At 50.4% G+C, this 18,436-nt stretch overlaps 1 long non-coding RNA gene across 1 annotated transcript in view; it reads left to right on the forward strand.

Annotated features, from left to right (window-relative positions):
* The window catches only part of LOC140429295 (uncharacterized), a 177,890-nt gene that overhangs the window by 74,684 nt on the left and 84,770 nt on the right, over window positions 1–18,436 (forward strand). The gene's annotated exons all lie outside the window — the stretch shown is intronic.

The raw sequence follows: 18,436 nt of genomic DNA on the forward strand, positions 1-18,436 counted from the left end.
TGTCCACATCGCCGTGTCCACATCGCCGTGCCCACATCGCCGTATCCACATCGCCGTGCCCACATCGCTGTATCCACATCGCTGTGTCCATATCGCCGTGTCCACATCGCCGTGTCTATATCGCCGTGTCCACATCGCCGTATCCACATCGCCGTATCCACATTGCCGTATCCATATTGCCGTGCCCACATCGCCGTGTCTATATCGCCGTATCCACATCGCCGTGTCCATATCGCTGTATCCACATCGCTGTGTCCATATCGCCGTGTCTATATCGCCGTGTCCACATCGCCGTATCCACATCGCCGTGTCTATATCACCGTATCCACATCGCCGTGCCCACATTGCTGTATCCACATCGCTGTTTCCATATCGCCGTGTCCACATCGCCGTGTCTATATCGCCGTGTCCACATCGCCGTATCCACATCGCTGTATCCACATCGCCGTATCCACATTGCCAAGCCCACATCGCCGTGTCTATATCGCCGTATCCACATCGCCGTGTCCATATCGCTGTACTAACATCGCTGTGTCCATATCGCCGTGTCCATATCGCCGTGTCTATATCGCCGTATCCACATCGCCGTATCCACATCGCCGTATCCACATCGCCGTATCCACATTGCCGTGCCCACATCGCCGTGTCTATATCGCCGTATCCACATCGCCGTGTCCATATCGCTGTATCCACATCGCTGTGTCCATATCGCCGTGTCCACATCGCCGTGTCCATATCGCCGTGTCCATATCGCCGTATCCACATCGCCGTGTCCATATCGCCGTGTCCACATCGCCGTATCCACATCGCCGTGTCCATATCGCCGTGTCCACATCGCCGTATCCACATCGCCGTGTCTATATCGCCGTATCCACATTGCCGTGCCCACATCGCCGTATCCACATCGCCGTATCCACATCGCCGTGTCCATATCGCCGTGTCCACATCGCCGTATCCACATCGCCGTATCCACATCGCCGTATCCACATCGCCGTGTCCACATCGCCGTATCCACATCGCCGTGTCCATATCGCCGTGTCCACATCGCCGTATCCATATCGCCGTGCCCACATCGCCGTGCCCACATCGCCGTATCCACATCGCCGTATCCACGTCACCATGTCCACATCGCCGTATCCACATCGCCGTATCCACATCGCCGTATCCACATCACCATGTCCACATCGCCGTCTCCACGTCACCATGTCCACATCGCCGTATCCACATCGCCGTGTCCATATCGCCGTATCCACATCGCCGTATCCACATCGCCGTGTCCACATCGCCGTATCCACATCGCCGTGCCCACATCGGCGTATCCACATCGCCGTGTCCACATCGCCGTATCCACATCGCCGTATCCACATCGCCGTATCCACATTGCCGTGCCCACATCGCCGTGTCTATATCGCCGTATCCACATCGCCGTGTCCATATCGCTGTATCCACATCGCTGTGTCCATATCGCCGTGTCCACATCGCCGTGTCCATATCGCCGTGTCCATATCGCCGTATCCACATCGCCGTGTCCATATCGCCGTGTCCACATCGCCGTATCCACATCGCCGTGTCCATATCGCCGTGTCCACATCGCCGTATCCACATCGCCGTGTCTATATCGCCGTATCCACATTGCCGTGCCCACATCGCCGTATCCACATCGCCGTATCCACATCGCCGTGTCCAAATAACCGTACCCACATCGACGTGCCCACATCGCCGTATCCACATCGCCGTATCCACATCACCGTGCCCACATCGCCGTGTCCACATCGCCGTATCCACATCACCGTATCCACATCGCCGTATCCACATCGCCGCGTCCATATCGCCATGTCCACATCGACGTGCCCACATCGCCATGTCCATATCGCCATATCCATATTGCCGTATCCACATCGCCGTGCCCACATCGCCGTATCCACATCGCCGTGCCCACATCGCCGTATCCACATCGCCGTGTCCATATCGCCATACCCACATTGTCGTATCCACATCGCCATGTCCATATCGCCGTATCCACATCGCCGTGCCCACATCGCCGTATCCACATCGCCGTGTCCATATCGCCATACCCACATTGTCGTATCCACATCGCCGTGCCCACATCGCCGTATCCACATCGCCGTATCCATATCGCCGTGTCCACATCGCCATGCCCACATCGCCGTATCCACATCGCCGTATCCACATCGCCGTGTCCATATCGCCGTATCCACATCGCCGTATCCACATCACCGTGTCCATATCGCCGTGTCCATATCGCCGTATCCACATCGCCGTGCCCACATCGCCGTGCCAACATCGCCGTATCCACATCGCCGTATCCACATCGCCGTATCCACATCGCTGTACCCACATCGCCATGCCCACATCGCCGTATCCACATCGCCGTATCCACATCGCCGTGTCTATATCGCCGTATCCACATCGCCGTATCCACATCGCCGTGTCCATATCGCCGTGTCCACATCGCCGTATCCACATCGCCGTGCCTACATCGCCGTATCCACATCGCCGTGTCCGTATCGCCGTATCCACATCGCCGTGTCTATATCACCGTATCCAAATCGCCGTGCCCACATCGCCGTGTCCACATCGCCGTGTCCACATCGCCGTGCCCACATCGCCGTATCCACATCGCCGTGCCCACATCGCTGTATCCACATCGCTGTGTCCATATCGCCGTGTCCACATCGCCGTGTCTATATCGCCGTGTCCACATCGCCGTATCCACATCGCCGTATCCACATTGCCGTATCCATATTGCCGTGCCCACATCGCCGTGTCTATATCGCCGTATCCACATCGCCGTGTCCATATCGCTGTATCCACATCGCTGTGTCCATATCGCCGTGTCTATATCGCCGTGTCCACATCGCCGTATCCACATCGCCGTGTCTATATCACCGTATCCACATCGCCGTGCCCACATTGCTGTATCCACATCGCTGTTTCCATATCGCCGTGTCCACATCGCCGTGTCTATATCGCCGTGTCCACATCGCCGTATCCACATCGCTGTATCCACATCGCCGTATCCACATTGCCAAGCCCACATCGCCGTGTCTATATCGCCGTATCCACATCGCCGTGTCCATATCGCTGTACTAACATCGCTGTGTCCATATCGCCGTGTCCATATCGCCGTGTCTATATCGCCGTATCCACATCGCCGTATCCACATCGCCGTATCCACATCGCCGTATCCACATCGCCGTGCCCACATCGCCGTGTCTATATCGCCGTATCCACATCGCCGTGTCCATATCGCTGTATCCACATCGCTGTGTCCATATCGCCGTGTCCACATCGCCGTGTCCATATCGCCGTGTCCATATCGCCGTATCCACATCGCCGTGTCCATATCGCCGTGTCCACATCGCCGTATCCACATCGCCGTGTCCATATCGCCGTGTCCACATCGCCGTATCCACATCGCCGTGTCTATATCGCCGTATCCACATTGCCGTGCCCACATCGCCGTATCCACATCGCCGTATCCACATCGCCGTGTCCATATCGCCGTGTCCACATCGCCGTATCCACATCGCCGTATCCACATCGCCGTATCCACATCGCCGTGTCCACATCGCCGTATCCACATCGCCGTGTCCATATCGCCGTGTCCACATCGCCGTATCCATATCGCCGTGCCCACATCGCCGTGCCCACATCGCCGTATCCACATCGCCGTATCCACGTCACCATGTCCACATCGCCGTATCCACATCGCCGTATCCACATCGCCGTATCCACATCACCATGTCCACATCGCCGTCTCCACGTCACCATGTCCACATCGCCGTATCCACATCGCCGTGTCCATATCGCCGTATCCACATCGCCGTATCCACATCGCCGTGTCCACATCGCCGTATCCACATCGCCGTGCCCACATCGGCGTATCCACATCGCCGTGTCCACATCGCCGTATCCACATCGCCGTATCCACATCGCCGTATCCACATCGCCGTATCCACATTGCCGTATCCACATCGCCGTGTCCACATCGCCGTGTCCACATCGCCGTGTCCATATCGCCGTGTCCATATCGCCGTATCCACATCGCCGTGTCCATATCGGCGTGTCCACATCGCCGTATCCACATCGCCGTGTCCATATCGCCGTGTCCACATCGCCGTATCCACATCGCCGTGTCTATATCGCCGTATCCACATTGCCGTGCCCACATCGCCGTATCCACATCGCCGTATCCACATCGCCGTGTCCATATCGCCGTGTCCACATCGCCGTATCCACATCGCCGTATCCACATCGCCGTATCCACATCGCCGTGTCCACATCGCCGTATCCACATCGCCGTGTCCATATCGCCGTGTCCACATCGCCGTATCCATATCGCCGTGCCCACATCGCCCTATCCACATCGCCGTGTCCACATCGCCGTGTCCACATCGCCATGTCCACATTGCCGTGTCCACATCGCCGTACCCACATCGCTGTACCCACATCGCCGTGCCCACATCGCCGTGTCCACATCGCCGTGTCCACATCGCCGTATCCACATCGCCGTATCCACATCGCCGTATCCACATCGCCGTGTCCACATCGCCGTATCCACATCGCCGTGTCCATATCGCCGTGTCCACATCGCCGTATCCATATCGCCGTGCCCACATCGCCGTATCCACATCGCCGTGTCCACATCGCCGTGTCCACATCGCCATGTCCACATTGCCGTGTCCACATCGCCGTACCCACATCGCTGTACCCACATCGCCGTGCCCACATCGCCGTGTCCACATCGCCATGTCCACTTTGCCGTGTCCACATCGCCGTATCCACATCGCCGTGCCCACATCGCCGTATCCACATCGCCGTACCCACATCGCCGTGTCCACATCGCCGTGCCCACATCGCCGTACCCACATCGCCGTGTCCACATCGCCGTGCCCACATCGCCGTGTCCACATCGCCGTGCCCACATCGCCGTACCCACATCACTGTGTCCACATCGCCATGTCCACATTGCCGTGTCCACATCGCCGTACCCACATCGCTGTACCCACATCGCCGTGCCCACATCGCCGTGTCCACATCGCCATGTCCACATTGCCGTGTCCACATCGCCGTACCCACATCACCATGTCCACATCGCCGTGCCCACATCGCCGTGTCCACATCGCCGTGCCCACATCGCCGTGTCCACATCGCCGTGCCCACATCGCCGTACCCACATCGCCGTGTCCACATCGCCGTGTCCACATCGCCGTGTCCACATTGCCGTGTTCACATCGCCGTACCCACATCGCCGTGTCCACATCGCCGTGCCCACATCGCCGTACCCACATCACCGTGTCCACATCGCCATGTCCACATTGCCGTGTCCACATCGCCGTACCCACATCGCTGTACCCACATCGCCGTGCCCACATCGCCGTGTCCACATCGCCATGTCCACATTGCCGTGTCCACATCGCCGTATCCACATCACCATGTCCACATCGCCGTGCCCACATCGCCGTGTCCACATCACCGTGTCCACATTGCCGTGTCCACATCGTCGTGTCCACATCACCGTGTCCACATCGCCGTACCCACATCGCTGTACCCACATCGCCGTGCCCACATCACCGTGCCCACATCGCCGTGTCCACATCACCGTGCCCACATCGCCGTGCCTACATCACCATGTTCACATCGCTGTACCCACATCGCCGTACCCACATCACCATGTCCACATCGCCGTATCCACATCGCCATTTCCACATCGCCGTACCCACATCGCTGTGTCCACATCGCCGTATCCACATCGCCATGTCCACATCGCCGTATTCACATCGCTGTGTCCACATCGCTATGTCCACATCGCCGTATCCACATCACCGTGTCCACATCGCCGTATCCACATCGCCGTGTCCACATCGCCGTACCCACATCGCTGTGTCCACATCGCTGTGCCCATATTGCCGTGTCCACATCACCGTGTCCACATCGCCGTATCCACATCGCCGTGTCCACATCGCCGTATCCACATCCCTTTTAACAAAACAGTAGGTTTAATTCTTTACAGAAAACAGGTATCACTTTTAAATTATCAAGTGATCTGCGCACCTTTTAACATATAGAGAGAGAGACAAGAGAAACCTTCTTTTGTCTGAATCCAGCTTCCAACAGTGTAAACCGAAAGTAAAACTCAGAGCCACAGCCAGCTCCCAGCTCAAAGCGAAAGTAAACCCCAAAGCCACAGCCCAGCTCCCCCCACACAATGACATCACTGAAGCCATTTGATAAGGCACACATTTTTTAAAGGCACATTCCCATGACACAGTTTTGAAATTTTTAATTGAGCCCCCAGCCTCCACAGCTTTGTCAGAGAAAGGGTTCTGGATTTCTACTCTACTTTGTGTGAAGATGCGCTCCCTGACATCGCCCCTGAAAGGCCGGGCTCTAACTTTAACGTTTTGTTCCCTCATTCTGGACTCCATTACCAGAGGGAGCCATTTCTCTCGATCTACCCTAACAGAAGCCTTTAATCGCCTTAAACTCCTCAAAGAGATCACCCCTTACTCTTCTTCCCTGGTGGAATAGCACCAGGGGGAGAGCGAGAGAGAGATCTTGCAGATCCTTCTGTTTTTGTTAAACTAAAAGTCCACCAGCTAAAACTGCGTGCTGCAGCTCTGGATCCTCCCATTAATTACATCATCTCTGTCCCACTCAGATCCCATGAACTGTTTACCGAGGTCTAAACGCAACATCTCAAATTATCTACGCTCCAGGGAATCTCCAACAATCATAACCAAGTCCCATTCGGCATCTCTTTGTGAACAAGTAATTGCTGATCTTTGCTTCATGGATACAGCTCAGTAAGTCTGGATTAAGAATCTGAGCGCATTTCCCCTGCGATTGCGGATGACTGTTTTACGGGGAGACCCTTTGTCTTTTCACTGGGATTTGATGAAGGTCCATGTGTCGGGAGATGAAGTGCTTTGGTGCAGAGCTCTGTCACGGACCAGCAGCCAAACCTTGTTGTACCATTAAAACTGCATCAGCACCTGCTTTAGGAATCTGAGTGTACCGTGCCCAAGCGCCCAAGATGTTTACTGTTAGCGATTTACATTCTGGAAACATGTATTCCTTGAAAATGCACAGATTGAATAAATGTATTTGGAAGCACAAATTTAACAGCAAGAGGCTGGCAATATCGCCAGATGCTACGAGACAGAAATAGTTATCTTCCCTTTCAACTGCTTTCCATTTCTTTGCAAAGCAGTGAGTGCTTTGCCAGTTCAATTACTCCGTATATTACCAATTCAAAGTTTGAGTGTCTCGAGGAATTGTGGGGCTTGCAAGCCAGAGATTTCAGTTGACAAATATTGTGCACATCGGGTCCTTATTTCTGACTTGGGACCTGACTGCTCAATATAAGCAAAAAGCAATTGTGATTAACTTTATTCTCTGAATAACTTAAATATTAAGATGAATGCTTATGTGAAGATTATTCGCAATGAGGTTTTATTTGCCGCTAATTTGTCCCATCCACAAGCAGAATCTCTGCTTTAGGTCGGCTGTACTTCTAGAGTGTGAACTCTGCATCAATACTTTTCACAAATAGGAAAATCTTGCTTGCTAGTATTGTGATGAATGGGGAAAATTGTTCTATATATATATTGTATTTTATATCTGTTGCAGTAATATTATTAAAGAACCTACGCTAAAGTAACAATCTGTGTGCCTGCTGAGGCTGTAATTAAGGTGTCATAAAAGTGAGATCATTATTAATCTAAATCATTTACTTGTTTACAGAGAGACGGCGAATGGAACTTGGTTATGATTGCTGGAGATTCCCCGGAGAGTAGATAATTTGAGACATTGTGTTTAGACATAGGTAAACAGGTCATGGGATCTGAGTGGGACAGAGATGATGTAATGAATGGGAGGAGCTAGTTCTGCAGCATTCAGAATTGGCTGTTAGGACTTTTAGTTTGACAAAAAGGATCTGCAGGCTGTTACTGCAAGGGTCTCGCTCTCTCTTTCTCTCCAAGTAGTCTTTCCAGGAAATCTTTAAACAATAGTACAGCAAGTATTTGCGCAAGTGTTTGCGAACTTTATTTATAAGTGGCTTTTGACCTGTGACGGGCTTGGCTTAATCGGAGATAGAGAAGGTGTAAGTTAGTAATTAAAGTGTTTCCTTTTATTTTCAGAATTGTTTAACTGTTAATTGAAAAGCTAATGTCTGTGATGCTGATGCGGTTACTCCTGTGTTAATAATGAAGTTTGTTTTAATATTAAAGATCCCTAGTTGTCAGTGGAATCACTACTGGAGAGACGTATACTTTCCTCACAGTTCTGCAAATTGAAGCATTATTGGGGTCTTGTCTGGTTTCCGAATATAAATTGGGGTCTGGTCCGGTTATGTGACAATATGAAATTATTGATCATTGTGGATCTTTAACTGGAGGTAAAAATTGGACTTCATCAGTAAGAGGAAGTCAGGTGACAGTCAATCATTCCCCCACTCCCCACCCCCACATTTTACACCACATCCTAATTCACAGAGGGGCATTAGATTTACACAATGGAAGTAAGGTCGTAGGAAGGCACACAAGGATCAGGAGGAGGCCGTTCGGCTTCTCAAACCTGTCCTGCCCCAGTTAAATCATGGCTGACCTCAATTCCATTGAGATACAGATCAGATCAGTTGGACACTTGGGAGTGAGTCGAGGTGAAATGTCTTCACTCAGAGGGTTGCGTATCTTGGAATCCCCTGCCTCGAAGGGGTCTGCATGCCCAGTTGTTCAATCTATTCAGAACAGTGGTCAATAAATTTTGGTTGCCAAGGACATTGGGTGGAATAGGGAAAGAATGGGGGCTTATTGAATGATGGAGAACAGGCTCAAGGGGCAGAATGGTCTACGGCAGTTCCCATTTTGTATTGTGACAATTGTCATGTTTTTGTGACAGTAGCTTAGAGATTCAGCCCCAGAGGATGATGGGTACTGCCGCTGCTCTTACCAGACAAGACTGTAGTACCTGTGTTCAATTCTTCCAATGGTGATGAATCTGCCCAAACACAGCTGAAAGACCCACCCTCCACGTCAAGCAGCCATCAGCAACTCCACGGCGACTCAGCAGTTTATGGTATCCCCAGGCACAGATTACACGATCCTGCTGCTTCCTGTTGGTATTGATCCCTTGGAGGGTCAGGAAACTGCGTCTTATCGGAAATAACCACCCAGTGTTGCTAACTTCAAAGTGAATCATTATTAGCGCTCTTGACTCGAGAAGGTTTAGTGGACGGGCTGGGGGAGCTGTGGTTGGGAAATCCTGTAGTCCCGGGTTCCTCCTGACCCAGAGGAGCACTGACTCCACGGTCTGAGTCTTTGTGACCTGCAGGTTCAGCCTTGGCTCTCTGAGTCACAGGTCACTGGCTTCAAAGCCCATCATGCTCTATTTCAAATTGACCAACACTGCAAGCAATAGTATTTCAGCCCCCTTTGGGACTTAGACCGTCGGCAACAGGAGGCGCAGCTCCTTCCTGAGACTGCGGATGGACGTCAGCCACTCTGCTAAGCTCATGAAGCAGAACAGTTATATATTCATCCAGAGGTGTTCAGGATTAGGAATACATGAGGTGGCAAACATGGATCCTTCTTTGTTATTGATCCTAGCAGACTGAGGGGGAGACAATGGTGAAATACAGGGCAGGAGGTAGTGTAGTGGTATTGTCGCTGGACGAGTGAACCAGAGACCCAGAGTAATGCTCTGGGGCCCCAGGTTCAAATCCCACCATGCAGATGGTGAAATTTGAATTCAATGAAAATCTGGAATTAAAAGTCTGGTAATGACCGTGAAACCATTGTCTGATTGTTGGAAAATCCGACCTGGTTCACTAATGTCCTTTAGGGAAGGAAATCTGTCATCCTCACCTGGTCTGGCCTACACGTGACTCCAGACCCACAGCAATGTGGTTGACCCCACTGCCCTGTGCAGGATTTCAGGGGCACATTGGGATGGGCAAGAAATGCTGACCTTGACAGTGATGCCCACATCCCATGACCAAATAAAGGAGACTCCCGCTGCTGGTACATGATAGCGGCAAGTGGGCAAAAGGACAATGCAGGTCCCAATGCACTACGTTCTCAGTGGCGAGTGAAGAAAATTAGTTTCACTGGTTGGGGCCAGGCAATAGTTGAATCGATTCGAGAAACTCTCAAGTTCAGCATGATTCGTACATTGCCTCCTACTCATACTCAAAATAACCATTTATTTTCTGTCATGTACCAAAAGTCTCCCTCGAAATTGTGATGGATGGCACCAGGTTATTGTATTTATTGTTTTACCGACATGTCATTTCTGTTCCTGAAAACTCGCCAACAATGACACGTCCCGCACTGAGTTCAACTGTTTTCATTTGTCCAGCGGGCGGTCTCTAGTCCTGGAGGTCTCTCGGAAGGGCCAGTATTTCGATTGCTTTCTGGGAATGGACAATATTTTGACAGGTACGGTGGGTAACATGCTCACCTCTGAGGCAGATCATTTGTGGGTCCAAGACCCAATTCAGACACCTGAGCACCTGATCTGCAGCAAGGGCCCCAGTGAAACACAGTGGACATGCTGCGGGGTCAGATATGCTGCCCTGCGGCCAGATGTCCTATCGACCCTCTTAAATGGACATTTCGGGCGGGATTTTCCACACCCAGTGTTTCCCGGCAGTGCGGGGGTCCCGCCATTGACCTGCGGCGAGATATTTCGGGTCCGCCAATGTCGACGGTGTTTCGCGTTGTTCGCCTGTCCTGCTGCCGGATAACCCGTTGCAGGGGGCTGCCTTCGATGGGATAGTAAGATCCCGCCGGCGGGACAGGCCGGATCCCATCGTTATTTTTGCAATGAGCCAATATTTATCTGATGACCGATCTCATTGCTAGGGGTGAGACCTGGTGGTGGGATCAAGGGTTACTGTGATTCCCCCGGAAATGAATGTGACTGCAAGTCATTTGCTGCAAATCACTAGAGGAAGACGTGAGACTGGGAAAGGTGCGATCGACGGATGTTATTTTATTCTCGACTGCAGAGAGATGTGGGGGCGTATGTACATAACTGATAAGGGGACTAAAAATCACAAATAGAATATTTTAATAAAAGAGGCGAAAAGCGAGGAAGTTCCGATAAACTTTCCATTTAGTTGGCCGTCAGCTGGAGCATTGCATCCAACCCTGTGCGCCACACTTCAGGGGGTACCTGAAGACCCGGGGAGGGTGCGGAGGAGGCTCTTTAGAATGGAATCAGGGATGAAGAACGTCGATCAGGTGGGGAAACTGGAGAAGCTGAGATTATTCTGATTAGAACAAGGATGGTTAAGCGGAGCTTTAATCACATTGTTCAGAATTATTTATTTTTTCATTTCATTTTAATTTTTCCACTTAAGGGGCAACTTAGCGTGGCCAACCCACCTACCCTACACATTTTTTTGGGTTGTGGGGGTGAGACCCACACAGACACGGGGGGAACGTGCAAACTCCACACGCCCAGTGACCCAGGGCCGGGATCGAACCTGGGCCCTCGGCGCCGCGAGGCAGCAATGCACCGCCGTGCTGCCCCTAATTATGAAGGATGTTGATGGATCAGAGGAATAGGCAGCAGCCCATTCCAGTGGAAAGAGGATTTTTAACCAAAGGAAACCGATTGGAGATAATTGACGAAAAGTACCAGGGTCTAGACTAGGCGTTTTCAACGTCGCGCATGTGACCCGTGGATGGGTCGCGGGCGGGTATCGGGAGGGTCGCGGGGCGGTCCGTCGTGGTGCTCCCGATTGCGCACATCAGCGCGTAACAGTCGCAGCAGCCGGCGTTTAACAATGGCGGCTGCGAGCGGCCTTCAAAAAGGCTGCGACCAGACAAAAAAAATGCGGCCGCATGGCGCATGGGTGCCTGCTCATCGATGCGCATGCGCAGTGCGGCCGCATTTTTTTCATATGCCCGCAGCCCTTTTGAAGGCCGCTCGCAGCCGGCATCGGTAAAAGCCGGCTGCAAAAAGGTTTGGGGAGAATGACGCGATTGGTTGCTTTCTGAACTTTGATGCTGATGAAGTGGAATGGTCAGGATCTGGGTGTCGCATTTAAGATTGGGGACGGCAATCTTGCTGACAGAGCCGGGTTCGATTCCCGGCTTGGGTCGCTGTCTGTGCGGAGTCTGCACGTTCTCCCCGTGTCTGCGTGGGTTTCCTCCGGGTGCTCCGGTTTCCTCCCACAGTCCCGAAAGACGTGCTTGTTGGGTAATTTGGACATTCTGAATTCTCCCTCCGTGTACCCGAACAGGCGCCGGAATGTGGCGACTAGGGGCTTTTCACAGAAACTTCATTGCAGCGTTAGTGTAAGCCTACTTGTGACAATAAAGATTATTTAAAATTATTATTAGCAAAACTTTCAAAAGAGCATTGGGTAGATATTTGAAGGGAAAACATTTACAGGGATTACGGGGAACGGGAAGAGGTGTTAGGGCTGACTGGACAGCCTTTTCGAAAGGCTGGCAGACGGTCTGAATACTTCCTGTGCTGTCAGCTTCTGTGTGGAGGCTGCTGTAATGTGAGCAAAACGTGGGAAATGATCACAGCAATATCTAGCGATTTCTAGCGGACTCGCTACCAAAGGATTGCCAAGGGGAAGTGACGATGATGACAATAAACCAGGGAGCGAAAGATAAGATCAGAGCTCGATATCAGGATCTTGCTGCAGCTTTTGCACCATTGATTTATTTCCTGCCACTGCAATCTCCATTACACACTCATTACACACTCATTACACACTCATTACACACTCATTACACACTCATAACACACTCATAACACACTCATTACACACTCATAACACACTCATAACACACTCATTACACACTCATTACACACTCATTACACACTCATAACACACTCATAACACACTCATTACACACTCATAACACACTCATAACACGCTCATTACACGCTCATTACACACTCATAACACACTCATAACACACTCATAACACACTCATAACACACTCATTACACACTCATAACACACTCATAACACACTCATTACACACTCATAACACACTCATAACACACTCATTACACACTCCTTACACACTCATAACACACTCATTACACACTCATAACACACTCATTACACACTCATTACACGCTCATTACACACTCATTACACACTCATTACATGCTCATAACACACTCATAACACACTCATTACACACTCATTACACACTCATTACACACTCACTACACACTCATAACACACTCATTACACACTCATAACACACTCATAACACACTCATTACACACTCATTACACACTCATTACACACTCATAACACACTCATTACACACTCATTACACACTCATAACAGCTGTACGCAGATATCGACCAACTTGTATTTCCAATTCATTTCAACTGGAGAAGAGAATGTAGAATTTAACTGCAGGATTTTGAGTGTTTTTAAAAATTGTTTGAATAGTTTACTGTTCTACATTGGCCCGAACCGTCAATAGCCCGGCAATCAGCTTTGATGGGTCAATTTTAGGTTTCCTCAGCTTCTAAACTCTGCCTTGAAGAAAATACAAACACGGGGAGCAGGAGCAGGAGCAGACCATTTGGCCCGTCAAACCTGCTCCCCCATTCATGGCTGATTTGGGGGTTAGAACATAGAACAGTCCAGCACAGTACAGACCCTTCAGCCCACAATGTTGTGCCGACCATTTATCCTAATCTAAGATCAACCTAACCTCCACCCCTTCAATTTACTGCTGTCCATGTGCCTGTCCAAGAGTCGCTTAAATGTCCCTAATGACTCTGACTCCACCACCTCTGTGCCGTGGAGGAGGGCGAAAGTCGTCTTAATTTAGATCAGCAACACGTTCATTGTGATTCTGCGCATAATATTATTGAAAATGTAAAAATGGCCTGATTAGCCATGAGAGAGACTCGATGGGCCGAATGGCCTCCTTCTGCACTGTAAATTCTATGATTCTATGAGAGGCGCACACATAAAGAGCAAACAAATTTCAGCACCTAGGTGACCGATCTGAAACGTTAACTCTGTTTCTCTCAGGGCAGCACGGTGGCGCAATGGTTAGCACTGCTGCCTCACAGCGCCGAGGTCCCAACTTCGATCCCGGCCCTGGGTCACTGTCCGTGTGGAGTTTGCACATTCTCCCCGTGTTTGCGTGGGTTTCGCCCCCACAACCCAAAAATGTGCAGGGTAGGTGGATTGGCCACGGTAAATTGCTCCTTAATTGGAAAAAATGAATTGGGTACTCTAAATTTATAAAAGAAAACTCTGTTTCTCCCTCCACATTGGCACCCTTGCTCGTGAGCGAGATGACATTACTCTTCAATCTCAATCGCCTGATATTCTGCATTGTTTCCATTGTTACCTCATTATGTTGGAATGAGGCAAGGGTCACTGCTTTTATTGTCATGTCCACAACAATATTGTTAAATTGCCTCTCTCAGCCAAACACAATCTCTGGATTAACAGCCCAATCCCCTGTACAGAATGCTTTTCTATTTATGAATAATACACCAGATATATACATCAACACAATGATTACAGTTCAGTTTAGATACTTTGCACAGTACAGTGCCCGATCACCACCTGTCTCTCTATCTTTTTTCTCTTTCTGTCCCTCTGGTTCTATTCCCTTTCCTGTTGCTGTCTGTGTTACAACAGCTAGCTTTTCATTTTCATCTCGCGGTCTCTATCTCTCTTTCACGCTGCCTGTCTCTATCTGCCCATCTCCTCACAATTCCTATTTTATTTTCTCTCTGTCCCTGTCTCTCTTTCTCGCTCTCTCTCCCGCTCTCTCCCCGGGCCGGATTTTCACTCCCGAGACAGAAATCTTTTGAGTCAGACAATCTCCTGAATCGGGAGACTCCGTTTCAAGGACCGTGAATCCTGCTCATATCCATACGTACATAAACAACGAGCCGCGTAACAACAGTGCCAAGTGTGGAACTGATGAGAAAAAGAAATACAAACATACTGATTAGGAACAGGATGAGACCACTCGGCCCCTCGAGTCTGCTCTGCTATTCAATAAGATCGTGGCTGATCTCATTGTGACCGCAACCCCACATTCCAGGCGACCCCCTCCCCCCCGATAACCTTTCACACCCCTCGTTAATCAAGAATCTATCCAGCTCTTCCTAAAAAATATTCAAAGACCCTGCTTCCCTTGCCCTTTGAGGGAGAACTCAGAACTTTCTAGAAGAAAAGATTTCTCCCCATCTCTGTCTTAAATGAGAAACCCCTTATTTTTTAACATTGACCCCCCGTTCTAGATTCTCCCACAAGAGGTAGCATCCTCTCCACATCCACCCTGTCAACAGGCCTCAGGATCTTAAAGGTTTCGATCGAATAGCCTCTGACTGCTTTAAACTCCAGTGGATACAAACCTAACCTCTGGCAGCTCGAGGCAATGCCAACTAGGGAGGCTCCCAGTATAACTGAACAAGGGTTTATTGGTAACAAGTGAAGGTAAACTATACACAGACACAGAGTCACTAAACACGTCCTCACGCTCTGACCCCAGGGTCCGCTCTGGTCAGGACCCAGCTCCCAGGCCCTCGTGCTTTGTCCCCATTGGTCGAGGTTTGCATGCTCCCGTGTGATAGGCTCCACTTCAGTCACGTGGATTGTGAGGGTTCGGCCCTTAAAGGGGCCATGCTATCACATCCCTACCTTCCGCCCCCTCCCCCCCCTCAATAGCATATTTAAAGACCAGGTTATATACTGTGTCTCGTGCAGAGATGCCAAAGGGTATATTAAAGAGGCCTTTATGCGTGCTAACTGTCGCAAACTTTCAGGAGTCTTTATCCAGCTCGAGTTGCAAATAGACGTGACTGAGATCGAGTTTGGCGTGCGTGAAGCCCCCCGCCAACTCCACATAAAGGTCTTCAATTCGTGGAATTCGATATTTGTCTACTTGGACTGCCTGGTTTATCATAAACTTGTAATCCCCGCATATTCTAATGGAGCAGTCAGGTTTTAGCACAGGGACAATGGGGGCCGCCCGTCCAGTAAACCTCACGAGACTGAAAATTCCCATTTCTTCCAGGCATTTAAATTCGGCTTCTACTTTTTGGTGTAAGGTGTAAGGGCCGGGTCTTGCTCTGAAAAACCTTGGCTTGGAATCAGGGTTGATTCCCCTATTCGACCCAACTCTTTCTGGGACACATCTTTTTATTTACATAAGACTTCCTGGAAAACACTGCCTGAAATCTTTTTTAAAATTCACTTCCGGGATGTGGGCGTCGCTGGTTAGGCCAGCATTTATTGCCCATACCTAATTGTCCTTCAGAAGGTGGTGGTGAGCTGACTTCTTGAACCCGCTGCAGTCCCTGATGTGTAGGTACACCCACAGCGCTGTTAGGGAGGGAGTTCTAGGACAGTGAGGATGGTGAGTGACTTAGGTGGTGGGGTTCCCAGGTATCTGCTGCATTGTCCTACTAGATGGTTGTGGTTGTGTGTTTGGAAGATGCTGTCTAAGGAACCTGGGTGAACTCGGTTTGTTCTCACTGGAACGACAGAGGTTGAGGGGCGACCTGATAAAGGTCTACAAAATTATGAGGAGCATAGACAATGTGGATAGTCAGAGGCTTTTTCCCAGGGTAGAGGGGTCAATTACTAGGGGGCAGAGGTTTAAGGTGCGAAGGGCAAGGTTTAGAGTAGATGTACGAGGCAAGTTTTTTACACAGAGGGTAGTGGGTGCCTGGAACTCACTGCCAGAGGAGGTGGTGGAAGCAGGGACGATAGTGACATTTAAGGGGCATCTTGACAAATACATGAATAGGATGGGAATAGAGGGATTGGTCAAGGGTTATGAATCCAATTAAATATCTATTGTGTTTAGCATTTTCATTACGCCTTGCGCTTCTAGCGAATTACTACTTGAATCCTTGGTATCTCCGTTTATCATCCTTCCATGTCGAGCATCCTCTAATCCCTAATTGTTTTCCCGAAACCATCCTGACTTGGATACTAGTTTTTACGGATTTATTTGGCTGTGGGGGATATGAGGGATAGTGAGTGTCCGGTCACAGTGCTCCAGGATTCAGGAATGGTGATATTCCACATGGTCTTTTCCTGTGCATTATTCTCCCGTGTTTGTCCTCTGTTGTCAGGTCAAAATCCGAGAATTTCCTGACCAACACCGCCAGGATTAGTATGCAGACTGCCAGCCATTCAGGGAGAATGAGGGCAGCACAGTGGCACAGTGGTTAGCACTGCAGCTCCAGGGACACGGGTTCAATTCCAGTCTCGGGTGTCTTTTTGTTTAATGTACTTTATTACAAGCATGTATCAAAACAGGTTACAGCAAATAGACACCCCGAGAAACATACTTCCCAACAATCAACTATAGAGCCTGTACAGATTTTTCCCCTTTTTCACCCCCCCCCCCCCACTCCCCCCCCCCCCCCCCCCCACCCCCTGCGACGAACAGCTCCTCGAACACGGTCACAAACATCCCCCATCTTTTCTCAAACCCCCCTGCAGAGCCCCTTAACACAGGTGGAGAAGGTAGTCAAGAAGGCATACGGCATGCTTGCCTTCATTGGCCGGGGCATTGAGTATAAGAATTGGCAAGTCATGTTGCAGCTGTATAGAACCTTAGTTAGGCCACACTTGGAGTATCGTGTTCAATTCTGGTCGCCACACTACCAGAAGGATGTGGAGGCTTTAGAGAGGGTGCAGAAGACATTTACCAGAATGTTGCCTGGTATGGAGGGCATAAGCTATGAGGAGCGATTGAATAAACTTGGTTTGTTCTCACTGGAACGAAGGAGGTTGAGGGGCGACCTGATAGAGGTATACAAAATTATGAGGGGCATAGACAGAGTGGATAGTCAGAGGCTTTTCCCCAGGGTAGAGGGGTCAATTACTAGGGGGCATAGGTTTAAGGTGAGAGGGGCAAGGTTTAGAGTAGATGTACGAGGCAAGTTTTTTACGCAGAGGGTAGTGGGTGCCTGGAACTCACTACCGGAGGAGGTAGTGGAAGCAGGGACGATAGGGACATTTAAGGGGCATCTTGACAAATATATGAATAGGATGGGAATAGAAGGATACGGACCCAGGAAGTGTAGAAGATTGTAGTTTAGTCGGGCAGTATGGTCGGCACGGGCTTGGAGGGCCGAAGGGCCTGTTCCTGTGCTGTACATTTCTTTGTTCTTTGTTCTTTGTAGCCTCACCAGGTTGACACCTCATTTTTCGGTACACTTGATGTTGCTCCTGGCACGCTCTCCTGGCACTCTTCATTTAACCAGGATTGATCCCCTGGCTGGCTTGGTAGTAATGGTAGAGTGGGGGGGATATCGAATCATGGAATCATAGAATTTACAATGCAGAAGGAGGCCATTCGGCCATCTAACCTGCACTAGCCCAAGGAAAGAGCACCCTATTTAAGCCCACCCCTCCACCCTACCT

This window comes from Scyliorhinus torazame, chromosome 1 (assembly GCF_047496885.1).
Source record: "Scyliorhinus torazame isolate Kashiwa2021f chromosome 1, sScyTor2.1, whole genome shotgun sequence".
Classification (NCBI taxonomy): Eukaryota; Metazoa; Chordata; class Chondrichthyes; order Carcharhiniformes; family Scyliorhinidae; genus Scyliorhinus; species Scyliorhinus torazame.